The following is a 16439-nucleotide window of genomic DNA, read 5'->3' on the forward strand; positions in this document are numbered from 1 at the left end:
CTACCTAGTGTCACACAAATCAATCCTAAAGGTATGGAACAATGCCAAGCAATTACTTTAAGAAATGGAAAAGAGATTGAAGAAGTGAATGAAAAAACAATTGAATCTGAGAATGAACAAGTTGAGAAGGAAATAATGTGTGAGAATGAGATTGAAATTGAATAAAAAGAAAATGACAAGGCCAAAAATCAAGGAACTTCTCAAGTCATCCATCCTCCACCACTTTTTCCCCAAAGGCTCCAAAAGCAAAAGTTTGAAAAACAATTTTAGAAGTTCCTCAATGACTTCAAGAAATTACACATAAATATTCCTTTTACTGAAGCTTTGGAATAAATGCCCAGTTATGTCAAGTTCTTGAAAGACATCCTCTCCAAAATGGGAAAGCTAGGTGAGTTTGAAACTGTCTCCCTTACAGAAGAATGTAGTGCAATTCTCTAAAATAAACCGTCAACAAAACTCAAAAATCCAAGTAGTTTCACAATTCCTTGCACTATTGGTAATTTATTTTTTACAAATCTTTGAGTGATTTAGGTGCAAGTATCAATTTAATGCCTTGGTCAATTTTTGAGAAACTTGGTTTGAGGGAATGCAAACCCACTTCTGTTAGTTTGCAATTGGCTGATCGTTCATATGTGTACCCAAGGGGAATTATTGAAAATGTTCTTGTCAAGGTAGATAAATTTATTTTTCCAGTTGATTTTATAATTCTTGACATGGAAGAAGATAGGCAAATTCCAATCATCCTTGATAGGCCATTCTTAGCAACTGCTAGAGCTTTGATTAATGTTGAAAAAGGTGAGCTCACTTTGAGAGTTCAAGACCAACAGGTAACATTTAATATTTTCAAAGCTTTAAAATTACCTATGACATCTGAAGACTACTTATCTATGAGTGTGGTAAATAACTTTACCCAAGATGTTTTCTTAAAAGAAAATCCTAATGATCCTTTTGAAGCATGTTTAGTTGCTAATGTTGACAAGGATGATGATGAATTTATTGAATATTCAAATTTGTTAAATGCTCACTCCAGATTTAGAACTAATCATCAATTTGAGTCTTTAGATGTTTCAACTTCTTTGGTGCCAGCTTCTAAGCCTTCCATTGAGGAAACACCTACTTTGGAACTCTAACCTCTGCTTGCACACTTGAGGTATGCTTTTCTTAGAAAATCTTCTACTCCTCCAATTATTATTTCTGCTACTCTTACTAACACGCAAGAAGAGAAGTTATTGAGGACACTTAGAGAATTCAAGAAAGCGATAAGGTGGACCATAGCTGATATTAAGGGAATTAGCCCTTCTATTTACATGTACAAAATTCTCCTTAAGGAAAATCACACAGTCACAATTGAATAGCAAAGAAGATTGAATCCTATCATTAAAGAAGTAGTCAAGAAGTATATCATCAAGTGGTTGGATGCTGGAATAATTTATCCTATCTCTGATAGCTCATAGGTAAGTCTAGTTCAATGTGTTCCTAAGAAATGAGGAATGACTATGGTTGCCAATGACAATAATGAGCTCATTCCAAGAAGAACTGTGACTGGATGGAGAGTGTGCATGGACTACCGCAAGCTTAACAAAGCTACAAGGAAATATCACTTCCCTCTTCCATTCATTGATCAAATGTTGGATCACTTGGTTAGTAAGGAATATTATTGCTTTCTAGATGGATATATTGGTTATAACCAAATTGCTATTGCTCCTGAAGATCAAGAAAATACTACATTTATATGTCCTTATAGCACCTTTACTTTTAGAAGAATGCCATTTGGATTTTGTAATGCACCTGCCACTTTTTAGAAATGTATGTTGGCCATATTCACAGACATGGTGGAGAAATATTTGGACGTATTTATGGATGATTTTTCTGTCTTTGGAAATAATTTTGATGATTGTCTCTTAAATCTTGCTAGGGTACTCAAGAGATGTGAAGAAACAAATTTGGTGCTCAGCTAGGAGAAATGTCACTTTATGGTGCGAGAAGGTATTGTCCTTAGGCACAAGATCTCTAGTAGTGGCATTGAGGTAGATAAAGCAAAAATTGAAGCAATTGAGAAATTACCACCTCCAATAAATATCAAAGGTATTAGAAGTTTTCTTAGTCATGTTGGTTTTTATAAAAGATTTATTAAAGACTTTTCAAAAATTTCTAAACCACTTTGCAATTTATTGCAAAAAGATGTGCCATTTAAGTTTGATAATGAATGTCTAATTGCTTTTGATGAATTGAAGAAAAGATTAATATCTGCACCTATCATAATTAGTCCCGATCGGACTCTCCCTTTTGAACTAATGTGTGATGTGACTGATTATGCGATGGGAGCCATTTTGGGACAAAGAAAGGATAAAATCTTCCATTCCATCTATTATGCTAGCAAGACTTTGAATGAGGCCCAGAAAAATTATACCATAATAAAAATGAGCTCTTGGCTATAGTTTTTACTTTTGACAAATTTCGCTCTTATCTTGTGGGGACAAAGGTGATAGTGCACACTGACCATTCAGGTATCAAATATTTGACTGCTAAGAAGGATGTAAAACCAAGATTGATAAGGTGGATTCTCTTGCTAGAAGAGTTTGATCTAGAGATTCATGACAGAAAAGGAACAGAAAATCAAGTGGCAGACCACTTCTCAAGATTGGAGATTGAAGATCAAGGTAAAGATTCAACCTTAATCAAGGAGACTTTTCTTGATGAACAAATCGTTCAAGTTGGTAAGAAATCACTTCTTTGGTATGCTGACTTCGTGAATTATCTAGTAAGCAATGTTATTCCCCCTGATTTAAATTTTCATCAGAAAAAGAAATTTTTGCATGATGTTAAATTTTATTTTTGGGATGAGTCTTACTTGTTCAAGCAGTGTAAAGACCAAATCTTTAGAAAATGTGTCCCAGAAGAAGAAATTCAAAGTGTGCTTCATCATTGCCATTCTTTAAATTATAGAAGACACTTTAGAGGCACAAGGACTGCAGCTAAAGTCCTCCAATCATGTTTGTATTGGCCTACATTATTTAAGGATGCTTACAACTTTGTTTTGCATTGTTACCGGTGCCAAAGAGTGGGTAATATCTCAAGGCGACATGAGATGCCTTTCAACATCCTAGAGATAGAAATTTTTTTTGTATGGGGTATTGACTTCATGGGTCCGTTCATATCTTCATACAACAATAAATACATTTTTCTTACTGTTGATTATGTTTTCAAGTGGGTTAAAGTGGTAGCCTTTCCTCATAATGATTCGAAGGTGGTAATGAATTTCATAAAAAGGAACATTTTTACTCAATTTGGCACTCCAAGGGTAATTTTTATTGATAAGGGGAGTCACTTTTGCAACAAGTATTTTGATGTACTTTTGGAAAAATATTGAGTTAAGCACAAGGTTGCAACTGCGTACCATCCTCAAACTAGTGGCCAAGCGGAAGTATCAAATAGAAAAATCAAGAGGATTTTGGAGAAAACAGTGTGTCCTACAAGAAAAGATTGGGCAAAAAGATTGGATGATGCACTATGGGCATATCAGATTGCTTACAAAACCCCAATTGGTATCTCTCCATATAAGTTGATCTTTGGCAAAGCTTATCACTTACTGGTGGAACTTGAACAAAATGCTTATTGGGCCGTGAAGAAGTTAAATATTGATCTACAAGCAGTAGGTGAGCAAAGGTTGTTGCAATTAAATGAACTTGATGAATTTCACCTTCAAGCTTATGAGAATGCCAAACTCTATAAAGAGAAAACAAAGCAATGGCATGATAAGAAGATAATGGAAAAAAGCTTTGAGTCGGGATAGTCAGTGTTGCTCTATAATTCTCGCTTGAAATTATTTTTGGGAAAGCTCAAATCAAGGTGGTTTGGTCCTTTCATTATCAATGAGGTATTTCCACATGGAGTAATCGAAGTTAGGGGGACAAATGGTCGAAAATTTAAAGTCAATGGACAAAGATTGAAGCATTATTAGGGAGGTGAAATTAATTGTCAAAAGTCCTCAATACACTTGTTGACATGGCCTAGAGTCCAAGTCAGTCCAGCCAAAGACTATAAACGAAGCGCTTCTTAGAAGGCAACCCAAGCTCCTCAACTTTACTTATTCTCATCTTTATTTTATTTCATGCTTTTTAATTTATTTCTTTTAATGTAATTTTTTATGTCTACTTTTGCAGGTAATTGGTTTAAAAAATAATCAAAAAATAAAAAAATAAATAAAAAATTAAAAAAAAAGGTAAAAAAAGTCATAGTTGCGACCCTTAAATTAAAAGTTGTGGCCCTGAAATAAAGAGGAAACAGAGCCGAAACAGAATATTTCAATGCCTCGGCCCTTAAGGTGAGAGTTGCGGCACTGAACAAGGGCACAAAAATAGAATGGTTAAGCGCCGCGATGCTCAAACCCGAAGCGTAATGCTTCGGGTGCTACAGTTAAGCGACGTAGCCCTCACTTTAAAAACCCTCTTTTTTCTTCTTATTCTTTCACTTTCTTCTTCTCTTATCGCCAAACACACACTTCCTCATTCCCTTTCAAATCTCCTGCCTTCTTTTTTCTTTTGCACTAAAAATTTCTGCATATTATTTCTATTTGGATTTTTTTTTCTTTTTTCACTTAAAATTCTGCACTCTTTGCATTCTTAAGGTAAACACTCCTCCTTCCTTCCTTCAACTATTTAGTTTTCAATTGTTTTGTGTAGAGAGAGAATGAGGTTGGTGTTGATAGCAAATTTTATAATTTTTTTCACAGTGAATGAGTCCATTGTGCATGTTTGTTAATGGGTTTTTCTACTGCCTCTTGATTTAGGCTTGGAGTGTAGACAATTTTTATGATTAGTGGTTAATTCTTGTTACCCATATAATGAATTCATGGATTTTTTATTAGCTGCCAATATAGTTGATAAATGCTTTGTTGATGTGGGTAAATGATGGGTTTCTTTAATTTTTGATGCTTGGTTGAGCAAATAGAAATAAATTATGGAATTGTTAATGCAACACATGCCACATTTGATAATTTTGGATGAGTACATTGTCGTCGAATTATTTTTATTTTTAATTTTTATAATTGAACTATGGCATTGTGAAAATTATAAGTATGAGAAGACTGTTTTAATGTTGTGAGGAATAAAGAATTTATGTTGAATCTTCAAAAGTTAGCTGATCAAAGGAAATCTTGAATTTGGATCGTTGAATTGGATAAGAATTATTTAAATTCGTGCTTGTAGATCTTTCATATTTTCTTGCTTGTGCACGCAATGCTACTTGCATATTTTTCCTCTGAATTTGTTTTGATAATTAAATTTCTTTTGTAGGAATGGCACCAAAACAATCCAAACCAAGCTCCAGTGGATCTTTTTATAGATCGAAGTTCATCTCTGCTGATGCCTCTGCACGATATCATACTTCATTGATCAATAAAGTACCAATTCCTGAACAAGGGATGGATATCCCAATTCTGCCTTACAAGGAGATGCATGACATGTTTTGAGATAGACATTGGCAACTATTTAGTGACCAACCTGAAGCTGTAGTGGTGCCTGTAGTCTGTGAGTTTTATGCAAATGTAGTTGAACATGTTGATGGTGTGGCATTTTTTCCTGGCAAACAAGTCCCTTTTCACAGCCAAGCTATCAACGCATTCTTTGGAAACCTAATGTAGAGAATGATGAATATAGGCAGTACATGGGCGATCATCAAGATTGCAATTAGATTATATCGATGTTGTGTGTTGAGGGAGCCCGATGGAAGACATCGCATGGTGAGCCAATTTCATTCAAACGGAGTGCCATGAAAAAAGAGTTGAAAGTTTGGTTACACTTTATAGTGGCACGGTTACTCCCTTCCACTCATATCAGTGATGTCATGAGGGATCACGCAGTGCTTATTTATGCGATTGTCACACATAAATCCATTGATGTTGGTAACATTATCTCTCATGCCATCTTACATACGGGGCCGCACTAAACGAGATGGTATCGGTTTTCCTTCCTTGATCACTGCATTATGTGCGTGAGCTGGTGTGCAATGGAGTGATAAAGAGGAGCTACAACAACCAAAAATTCCTATCACCATGGGCATTCCTAAGCGGTTAGAGGAATCTACACCAGTGGCTAGTAGTTCTTCGCAAGCCACCCCCTCACATTCCTAAGCAGCTCCAACACGTAGTGTCACTCAATGGATGGAGCACATTGATCATAGATTATACTATCATAAACAGCAAAATTGGGCGATTGAACAAATGATGAGAGTCTATGCTGAACACATTGGGATGGATATGACTGTTTTTCCTTCGTTGCCTACGAATTCTGACTTTGAGGACGATTTTGGTGGTGACGATGCGGAGGACATGTAGACTACAGCTTCAGAGTTAGGAGAGTATCTTTGTTCTTTCTCTTTTATTTTCCTTTATCACATTGAGGACAATGTTTGTTCCAAGATTGGGGGCGTGATTTAGAATTTTGTTGGTTTATTTTTTTTTCATTATGTTTAGTTAGCTTTAATTTAAGATATGTCTTGTATATTTATTTATGTTTTGCATGTTTTATTTGTGTTTCAAAAAAAAAATTGAGATAGTTGCATCTCATTCATGATTGTCCTAATCCTACGATGATATTTTAATTATCTTTTGATTCTTAACGTTTGGAAAGCATATAGTTATGATTTAATTTTATGTGATATTCTTGTGTTAGCTTTATTTTAGAATATGACTTCTAATAATTTGAGCACTATACTCTTTTACTTAGAATTTTTGTGTGATTTAGAGAAAGTTTATGTTGATGAAAAAGTATAGTGAAGTCAAGAATTCTAGAATGTGTTTGATTCTTTCTCAAGGCGAAATCTTAGATCACTTAGGATAGGAAGTGATTTAGGCCATCTTTGGATCGTTTGAGCCTTTTTGAGCTTACCTTGTTATATTTATCCTTAGTTATCCTTTTGAGCCTAATTTACCTTTTCTTTGTAATTACACAATTATGTTAGCCTTGGCCTGTCTATTTAAATCCAGCAATTTGAACCTTTTACCCTCTAAGTATTTTAATCTTTCTAGGAAATGATTTGAGCTTAAGAATGAATTGAGGGAGAAAGGTGAAAAAAAAAGTTATGGTTGTTAGGAAAATGACCCCTTGTTTATAATTGTCAAAAATAAGTTTGGGGGTTGAAAAAAAAAAGAAAAGAAAAGAAATAGAATGTGTTGTACAAAGGAAAGTTTACTTTAAGTTTGGGGGTGCTATACAAAAAAAATTTGAGCTCTTTATATGTCCTAGATTGATTAAGTGCTTAGGGTGAATTTGAGCCTAAATATATCCTTTATCATACCTTAACCCTAGCCTTACATTACAAGCTTGATAAAGACCTATTGATCCTTGAATAAGTGTTAATCTACATTAGTAGAGAGAGATAAAAAGTAAACTTATGGGATCCTAGTACTAATCTATGCTTATATTTGGAATAAACTAATCCAAATTGCATGATATTTTTTATAAGAGAGCATTCACACACACACGGGAAGTCCATTTGAAAAATAAGTTTTCACTTGAATTGATGTATGAATTTAAGGATTAGCTGTATGTTACCTTAAGTTGGAATTTAAGTTAATTTTTGAGGAAAAATTGGGAAATCATGATTTAGTACTTCTATCTCTCGTTCAAGGATTTTTTATGTTTAGTTTTCTTTTTGTGATTTTCTTTTGCTCAAGGACTAGCAAAATCTTAAGTTTGGGGGTGTGATAATTCTATTTTATAGAATTATTTTAGTCCAATTTTGTTATGAAATATTAGCTAAGTCCTCAATTTTCAATTATAATTTACTTATTTTAAATTGTTTTTACAATTAGTTTATTTTTAAGTGAATTATTTTAATTTTATGTTATTTTTTAAAATTTGGTTATTATTTATTAGTTTTTATATTTTTCGTAGGATTAAAAGAGATTGGGCTTAATTTTGGAAAATTAAGTGTTGAAAGACGTACAATCTGCTTACATATGCTTCAGTGTTGTAGTCATAACCTATGCTACAGACCTCCAAATGAAGTAATTTTTAAACGATTAGAAAGCTAAGAGATAGGGCTACAACTTTTATGAAGATCACTTTACCCAATTCTGCATTAAAGATAGAGAAAATTGCATCAAAAAATAGTTGGATGTACTGTGTTAGGAATGGAAATTTGTGAAGAATAACAATTGATTTTTTGGGCCCCTCATTACATTTTTAAGCCCAATTAAACCATAGGTCAACTTAGAAACTTTAGGTTAAGTTTATTAGTATAAATAAGATATTTTTAAGAACATTAAGGTAGACAACTTTTGGGAGATTCAAGAAGTTAGAACTAGAGGCTGAAACTTGGAGATCAAGGTGGCAAATATTTGTTTTATTTTCTTCTTTGGCTTTTATTGTTCTTGTTACTCTCAATGGTTGAATTATATACAATGTTATTTGTTTTCAAAATTATGAGTAGCTAATTTTCTTTTTCTAGGATTACAATTGAACTTACATGCAATTTAGATTTTTAATCCCTTTCTTGCTTATCTTTAATGGGATTTGAATTGTTTATTCCAATTTGTTCTTAATGCTTTTAATTGTCTAATCACCAATTAAATTGATTTAGGAACCTAAACAAATTTGGAAAAGGAAGTTTAGTGTAAAGTAAAATTGGGATAACACATGATCATATTAATTGATTTGCGTATAGGATATGGATATACCTATATGCCATATGTAGACAGATTAGAGTCTGGACTTAATGAGTCTGTTTTAATTTCAATTCACATAAGGATATAGTGTTTTGGTTAAAATAGATATTTTTATAAAACGGTCGAGAGACCCTTATTAATAATTTAAGACTCTAGGTTAGCAATTCAACCCATTGAAATAATTTAAGGACGAGAGGTAAGATTTAGATGAAGCGTGAGGGATATTATAATCCTAGGCTTGTTTAATTTGATATTTTCTCAAGTTATTATTATTTTGATTTTTCTTATTAGTTTAAATTTTAGTTAATTAATTTTGGGTGTTTCGATAACATTAATTTTTTCTAATTTTAGTACTTAGTAAAGTTTTAGATCAATTCTCTATGGGATCGATACTCTGCTTGCTAATATACTGTCTATTCAATACGTATACTTGCGTAGTGAACTTTTAATTGACAATTTGTGAAAAATGGTAAACATGAACTTTGTAGCTCTACCTCTTATATTTTCAATGGTTGAAGAATCACATTCATTGAATCTTTGTATCTCAAGTTATCCTAGAATTACCGCAGCATGTTCAGTGAAAATTTGTACTTAGTCTCCATAGCATAGATCATCACCATTTAACTTTATGTATTTGAAAACCTACAATGACAAGGACTAAATTGGTATTGGCTTAAATTAAGACTGTCAACATGAAAATGAACGAAAATTGCTTGAATTAAAATAAGTTAACATGCTTTAAATTAATTAACCAAAAACATAAAAACTATCTAAAATTGGATTAAAACACAAGAACTTAGCTATTTTAACATCCAAAATGTGGCTAAATAACTCTATATAATAGAGTTATTTGAGCAAGCCTTTAATTGTTTGGAAACTTCATTTCAAAAAGTGTGAAGCATGACTTGTATGTGCTTTTGGATAATGAAAAATATGTTAGATATTACTCTAATGTGATGTTTGGCTGTGGACTTGGTTGGCTAGAATTGCCAGCACTATATGTGATTCATAAGTTATTTGATTAAGATTTACACTATTCTTATGGGTTACATGCCCCTTAACATCTTTGGAACTATGCACCTTAGCATTTGTTTTTTACATGTCTTACATGTTTGGTTGATTTAGCATGTTTGGTTGTGTGCCTTAGCACATTCAGACTACTTGCGTTAATATGATTGATTTATATGCCTTATATGTTCATTTTCCATACATGATTTACATTATTTAACATGTTTGGTTACATAGTTTGTATGTTTGGAAATTGGTTATGGATTGGAATGGTGTAAATGGAAGTGTAAGTTATATGGTTGGCCAAGTTACCTTTACTTAAGTTATTGGAAATTTAGTTTCTTGAGGATGTGCAAATTGGAAATCTTTGAACTCTAAATTTTAGAGGAATGGAGAGAATAATTGAACCTAGTGAAAGGGAGGCAAAATTGGAAGGTTCAAGGGTTGAATTTGGAATCTAGAAGTGTTGAGATCGACCCTTAAGAACCAAAAGGTTGATCCCAAGCCATCAGAACACAGAGGGAGTGTTTAGTTACAAAAAGGATCGACCCTCCACCCAAGAAAGGTCAATCCTTGCAATGTATTAAACACTCTTTTGGGCTTTTGAGCCTTATTTTGAGGGATTTTGTTAGGAAATCTTAGACTAAGTGTCTAAGAACCTTTGGTCATGTATGAATCTCTCTAGATAAAGTTGGAAAATCCCTTTCAATTATATGAGGCTATCAAAAATGAATTATTCAAAAATTACATATTCCTTGAAATATGTTTATGGAATACTCCCTCATTTAGCTTGTTCCCCTGTCCTCGTGTTTGCTCATTGAGATTTTATATCTCACAAATGTGGATTTTTTTTTTTACAATTTAGTAGTTCTCTAGGTGGCATATTTGTGGAGTCAATCTTTCACCATAGTTGGTAGGTCGTCATGAAGACATCTAGTACATGTATAACTTTGAGTCGGTTGACTAATTAAGCCAAACTTTTTGTTGGTTATATAATTTCAAATGCATGTGAATGTTTGGGCCTATAATTGGCAATAGATGTTAAATGAATTATAGTTATATATTTGTTTATATTTATTATGTATAAACATATATGTCTGTTTGGAAAATCATGCAACTTGACACGAATTATACATATTTGGTGTGAAGATTATCATATGCTTATAAATCTATCGAAATGAAATACAACTTTTGTATTATGTGCTATTGTCATAATTGGATGATAAATTTTAGGGTAAAATACACTGACTCCATGAGTTTAGGCCATAATTACATGCGAGTCTATTAGTTTTCTAAATGGATAATCTACCCTAAAAGAATATTTTTGCTAGACACATAAGTGTTGTTGTTAGTCAACCGTCAATGTTTCCATTAGTTTGATGATATGGTAATATTTTTAAGACAATTTTACCTTCCATTAATTTTAAAAATTACCACTATATAAATTATAATTTTTCATTTTTTAAGTTTTTTTCTTTTTCAAAAAAAATCCTCTTCACTCAACCACCTCTCCATAAACAACGCTCCCTTAGGGAGCACCAGATCGACGCTCCCCATCTGGTGCTCCACTAAGAACACAATCGATGCTCCCCTAAAAAGCATGATTAAAGGAACACCAGATCTGATGCTCCTCAAGGGAGTACACGGTGCTCTACAGGGGAGCCCGATCTGGTGCTCCTTAAGGGAGTGTGAGTTCTACGGTGTGTAGCCAGATCTCGCGGTCCCTTAGGGAGATTAGATCGAATCTGGCTTTCCATGGCAAAATTCGATCGCGAGATAGCCGGCTAGTGTTAGGGAGCACCGCCAACCAACTTGAAAGAAAGGAAAAGAGTAAGAAATAATAAGGGTATTTTAGACATTTCACGTTTACCCATTAACGCCATTTACATGTTTGGGGCAAATTGTCCATTTTGAGAACTAATGGACCCGTTGTAATTATAACCAAAACTTAAAGGGGTCAATTTATTTTACCTTAAATTTTGAGGCTTGCTTGGGTTAAATGGGATTGTTCATCAAACCCATGTGTCCACTATGGCCAAGAATTAGGTTATGACAAAGTTGGTACCAGAGCATTAAGTTGTTTAAGTCATAGGAGTTTTTGTTTGAGTTAGTGGAAAGTTGGACTTTTATGTCGTGGTTTTTAGTTTGTGAATTATAGCACAACCCGTAAACGGGAGACTGCATGGGATCCCTTGTTTAGGTACAAACCTTCCTTTGTCAACCATGAGTCAATAATGAGTAATTTAGTATAGTACTTGCTCTTGTCCAAGTAAATCTACCACCTTAGACCCAAATTACAATTAGAGCTATGATAGAGCAGAATGCTCCCGCTAAGACTTTTGTTAGGGCATGTGTGCTTATTCTTAGAGGTCGTGATTGGTGCGGTAGGCTCACCAAATCTTTAAAGGTAAAGACACCTAAAGATACACACTCGGAGGTGCAACCTCTTATGGATGAAGATAGACGCTCAATTAGAGGTGTCACTATTGAGGACCTGGCTAGAGATGATGGCTAACTAGATGGATACCATGCAAAGGTAGGTCAAAGGAAATCGAGTTAGAAATGCTCCCTCAGGCTCTCATGAGCTAAAGGACCACTAGCAGACTAAGGTAGTGCAAATACATGGTGAGGTGTTGCTTCATGATTTTCTTAATCTTAAGCCTTCATCTTTCACTAAGTCAAATGTGTCTAAGGATCGACAGTTGTTCATTGATAAGATGAAAAAGATATGTAAAGCATTAACAAGCTCTAACGAGAGGTTTGTGGAGTTTGTAGGTTTCAAACTATAAGATGAAGCTCACCATTGGTTTCTATCTTATCTCAAAAAGAGACCCCAAGTGTCACCACGATTGACTTAGGTGAGCTTTGTATGGCTTTCATGGCTAGGTTTTCACTTGAGGCAATACAAGATGCTAAAAACCGAAAGTTTAAGGATCTTGTACAAACCCTAGGGATGACTGTCTTAGAGTATGATATGCACTTCATGTTAGCTTTAAAATTATTATAGCTTTGATTATGACAAAATGATCAAATTCGCTTGAACATTATTTGAGTAATCCTTGACAATTTCTTAAAATGATTTAACTCCCATACATTTGTTCTTACATAAACACAAGCTTGACTCTTGAAGTTATTGAACTATATCTATAAGCGTGTATGACTTAGGTGTATGAGTGCTTATGATTCTCATTCATTAAAATTTGATTTAAAGATTAAAGGAAACTATTGATACACTCATTAAGAGGGAGTTTTGAATATCTTGTTTAATGATGAAAAAGAAAAAAGAGAGAAGGAAGACTAAATCAAATAGAGTTAAATAGGTCTTCATGTTTAATTTATGTGTGTGATACTTAGTTTTGGTTTTGTTGAATATTATGTAAAGAAAATATGATGCATTGACTAAGGGGGAGCACCTTATTACGCATAAAGATTTGAAGCATTCATATTGAAAATAGACATTGCATTCTTAATCTAGGAAGTGTTTTGTGATCATAAAAAATAAGAGATAGAGAATGTGGACTCTATATGTTTTTTATGATAGCAAAATATTCCCATTCATTGATGTCTAATTATATTGTTTGAGTGTGCAGGAGAAAGCTTAAATTCATTAATATATCTGGTATTTGAAAGCAAGTCAAGATGCTTGTTCAGTTGCAAGAAAGGTTAATTGGTTAAACAGGCAAAGAAGAAAGAGCTTTAATGAAGACAAAAAGGTCTTAACTGGTTAACATAAGATTTAATCAGTTAAGCAGGTGTTGGATAAAAACAGAAGCCTCTAAGTCAGATAAAGAAGGGAGCTAGTCAACTAAAACTCAAATTGAAGATGGTTAGTTCATAAACAAAGAACACTTAGTCGACCAAGAAACATGGTTAGTCGACTAAGAGCTTATTGCCAGAAATCTGGATTACAAGACAGAAAGAACTTAATCGACTAAAAAGCATTGTTAGTCAACCAAAAGCTTACTGCCAAAAACTGGGTTCAGAGATAGAGATGACTTAATCGACTAAGAAGAATTGTTAGTCAACTAAGAGCTCACTACCAGAAACTGGGTTAAGAGATAGAGACGACTTAATCGACTTAGAAGTATAGTTAGTCAACTAAGAGCATTCTATCTGAAGAATTGAATTTGAATACTAAAGACAAAATAACCGCTAAAAATGGCTAGTTTCTATCTCCAACAATCAGAATTGATTTTTCAAGTATTTAAAACCTCTCAAATAGTCAAAAACAAGATAGAGAAGCCATCCATAGTGATTTTGAGCTTAGAAGACCAAAACTTTCTCTTTACACTTGTATTTCACTCCTATCCTTTGAAAAAGTGTTTGAGCTTAACTTTGTACATCTTAAATCAGCTAAGTAATCAATTGTACTTCATCTCTTCTTCATTTCTTGATTACGTAGAGTGTACAAGGCACTCTAAAGGGTTGATCAAGCTTAGGTTAGCTTGGTTGTAGTGGTAGGTTCTAACTTAGCCTTAGAAAAGTTAGTTTTGGGTTTTGGTTGATCCCGTGAAAAACCATTGTTAAAGGTTGTGGTTAAGCCCTTAAAAGGCCATTTTGGGTTTTAGTTGATCTTGTGAAAAACCATTGTTAAAGGTTGGGGTTGAGCCTTTGAAAAGCCATTTTGGGTTTTGGTTGATCCCGTGAAAAATCATTGTTAAAGGTTACGGCTAAGCCTGCGAAAAGCCATTGTAAAAGCTTGGTGGAAGCTTGGGAATTCCACTGGTTTTAGTGATTTGGTTTGGAAAATTCTTAGTTGAACAATCAAGGTAGTGGATGTAGGCCTTTGACTGAACCACTATAAATCATTAAGTATTGTCTCTTCTGTTTTATTTTTTATTTTCATTCTTTCTAAAACCGTTCCTTCATCTTGCTTCAAATTTTTCATCATTGACCTTCAATTTGCGTCCAATTCGAAATCAAGTCTAGTAAGAGCCAAAAAGTGCAATTCACCCCCCCCCCCCACTAGCACATTTATTCAAGACCAACACTTCACCCAATTGTCAAGGTATGGATCTTACCTAGTGACCATTGAGAAAATGAAGGTGAAACGATTTATCAATGGCTTGATGGACTCACTATATAGGGTTATGGCTATGATATATGTTAGCAATGTGATTTATTAGAGACAATGCATAAAGATAGTGGGAGCAATTGAAGACTTTTATTAATTGCCTTAGCCATATAAACTTGTAACAGATTGAATGGAAATGTAACATAGTCCTGTATTTAGCTAAGCCATTTTAGTTATGGTTTCCTGTAGCTTATTCCCTCTTATTTTCTCTGTAAACTCTACTTGGTTCCTATAAAGTTTTGCTTGCCAAAGCCTTAGTTCATTAAAGTAGGTAGATTTGCTTTGCACTTAGCTATCTACTACAATACTTGAGTAGCCTTAAGTGTGTGTTTGAGTGTTAGTCTAACAGTCTTGCTTAATAAACCTAATGGCAATAGCTAGTAATCCATCAGGAACCAAGTTTATGCATAGCAACTAGACTTGGACATTCATAAAAAATTTAGGGAAGTTTATCTACTTATGACCACGAAAATAGGATAAGAAAATCTTAGAATTCTATCAAAATAATTACTATTTTTATTTAATAGAAAATCTAATTCCTGGTTATGAACCATTAAGAAAGTAATAAAAAAATCATGAAAAAAATATGAAAAAGAATGCCTAGGTCATGATAAATGCTCTTAGAATGCTAAAATGTAAAAAGCTTATCATTTTTTATATCTAAATTAATGAAGATTACAAAGAGTTCTAAGTAAAATGTAGTTCCTTTTTCTCTCATCTTTTCAAATACATCAAATGCTAAATTGAAACTACAATTCTCAAATCAACATACTTACAGATGCAAGGGCATCAAGTATTCCTAGCACAACCGCCACCAAAAATAAAAACCACTTCACAAATATTTGAAAAGATCATGTATCTAATGAATTGCTTCGTATTCTTATATGCCCTTTTTACTGCGATAGCTTACCCAATAATTTTGCTAAAATCTAATCTCATTTACTATTTGGATTAACAAGGATCTCAATTAAGTGCTGATTATGATGTTATTTAGTTAAGACAAAGGATAGCTTTTTTTGAAATTTGTGAACAGATAGGATGCAAAATGCAAGAATCTGCAAGTAGTACGATACAGAAATTTAGCCAGGACATGAATCTTATTTATCTCAATTCACCTCCAATGATACATAGTAGAAAAAGGTTTAAGGCCAAAAGTCAGCTTAACAAGTAATAATTAGGGGTCAAATACTTCTTTTTTTCAAATTTTCTATCCCTCATTAATATTGGCTGGCAAGTTGGTTGACTCTATTTGTTTCAATAACAATGGCTACAGCAGGGACAAAATATTTCTTAATAATGGAAATTTTAAAAAATCAAAAAATAAACATACTTTATATTAAATTAATCCAAATGATGTTAGAAACTGAACATAGCCCTCAAAGTTTCATTATTAACAAATACATGTAAGAAGTAAAGCAACATGATATTTATAGCTACCTCTAATTACCAAATAACGAAAGAACACCTTCACACCCAAGTTAAACATAGAGACATTCTGTTTTTTTTTTTTTTGTACACCTCCCTATTGTTGTAGCTTATTACTGTTGGCTCCATTAGTTTTTGATTATAATGAAACATTCCCATTTATGTGTGTCTAATACCCTTACTTGAGTGTGCACGAAAGTAACATATAAAATTAATTTATTGACTCTTCAAAGAGTATTTTTGAAAGAAAAATAGGGATAAAAT

The 16439-nt window shown here is 33.4% G+C and overlaps 1 pseudogene; it reads left to right on the plus strand.

Annotated features, from left to right (window-relative positions):
- Nucleotides 1-548: 548 nt before the first annotated feature.
- On the plus strand, nt 549-3961 carry LOC148760909 (uncharacterized; annotated as a pseudogene).
- The last annotated feature ends 12478 nt before the right edge of the window (nt 3962-16439 follow it).

Source organism: Theobroma cacao, chromosome 9, assembly GCF_053813885.1.
Source record: "Theobroma cacao isolate CCN51 chromosome 9, ASM5381388v1, whole genome shotgun sequence".
Taxonomy (NCBI): Eukaryota; Viridiplantae; Streptophyta; class Magnoliopsida; order Malvales; family Malvaceae; genus Theobroma; species Theobroma cacao.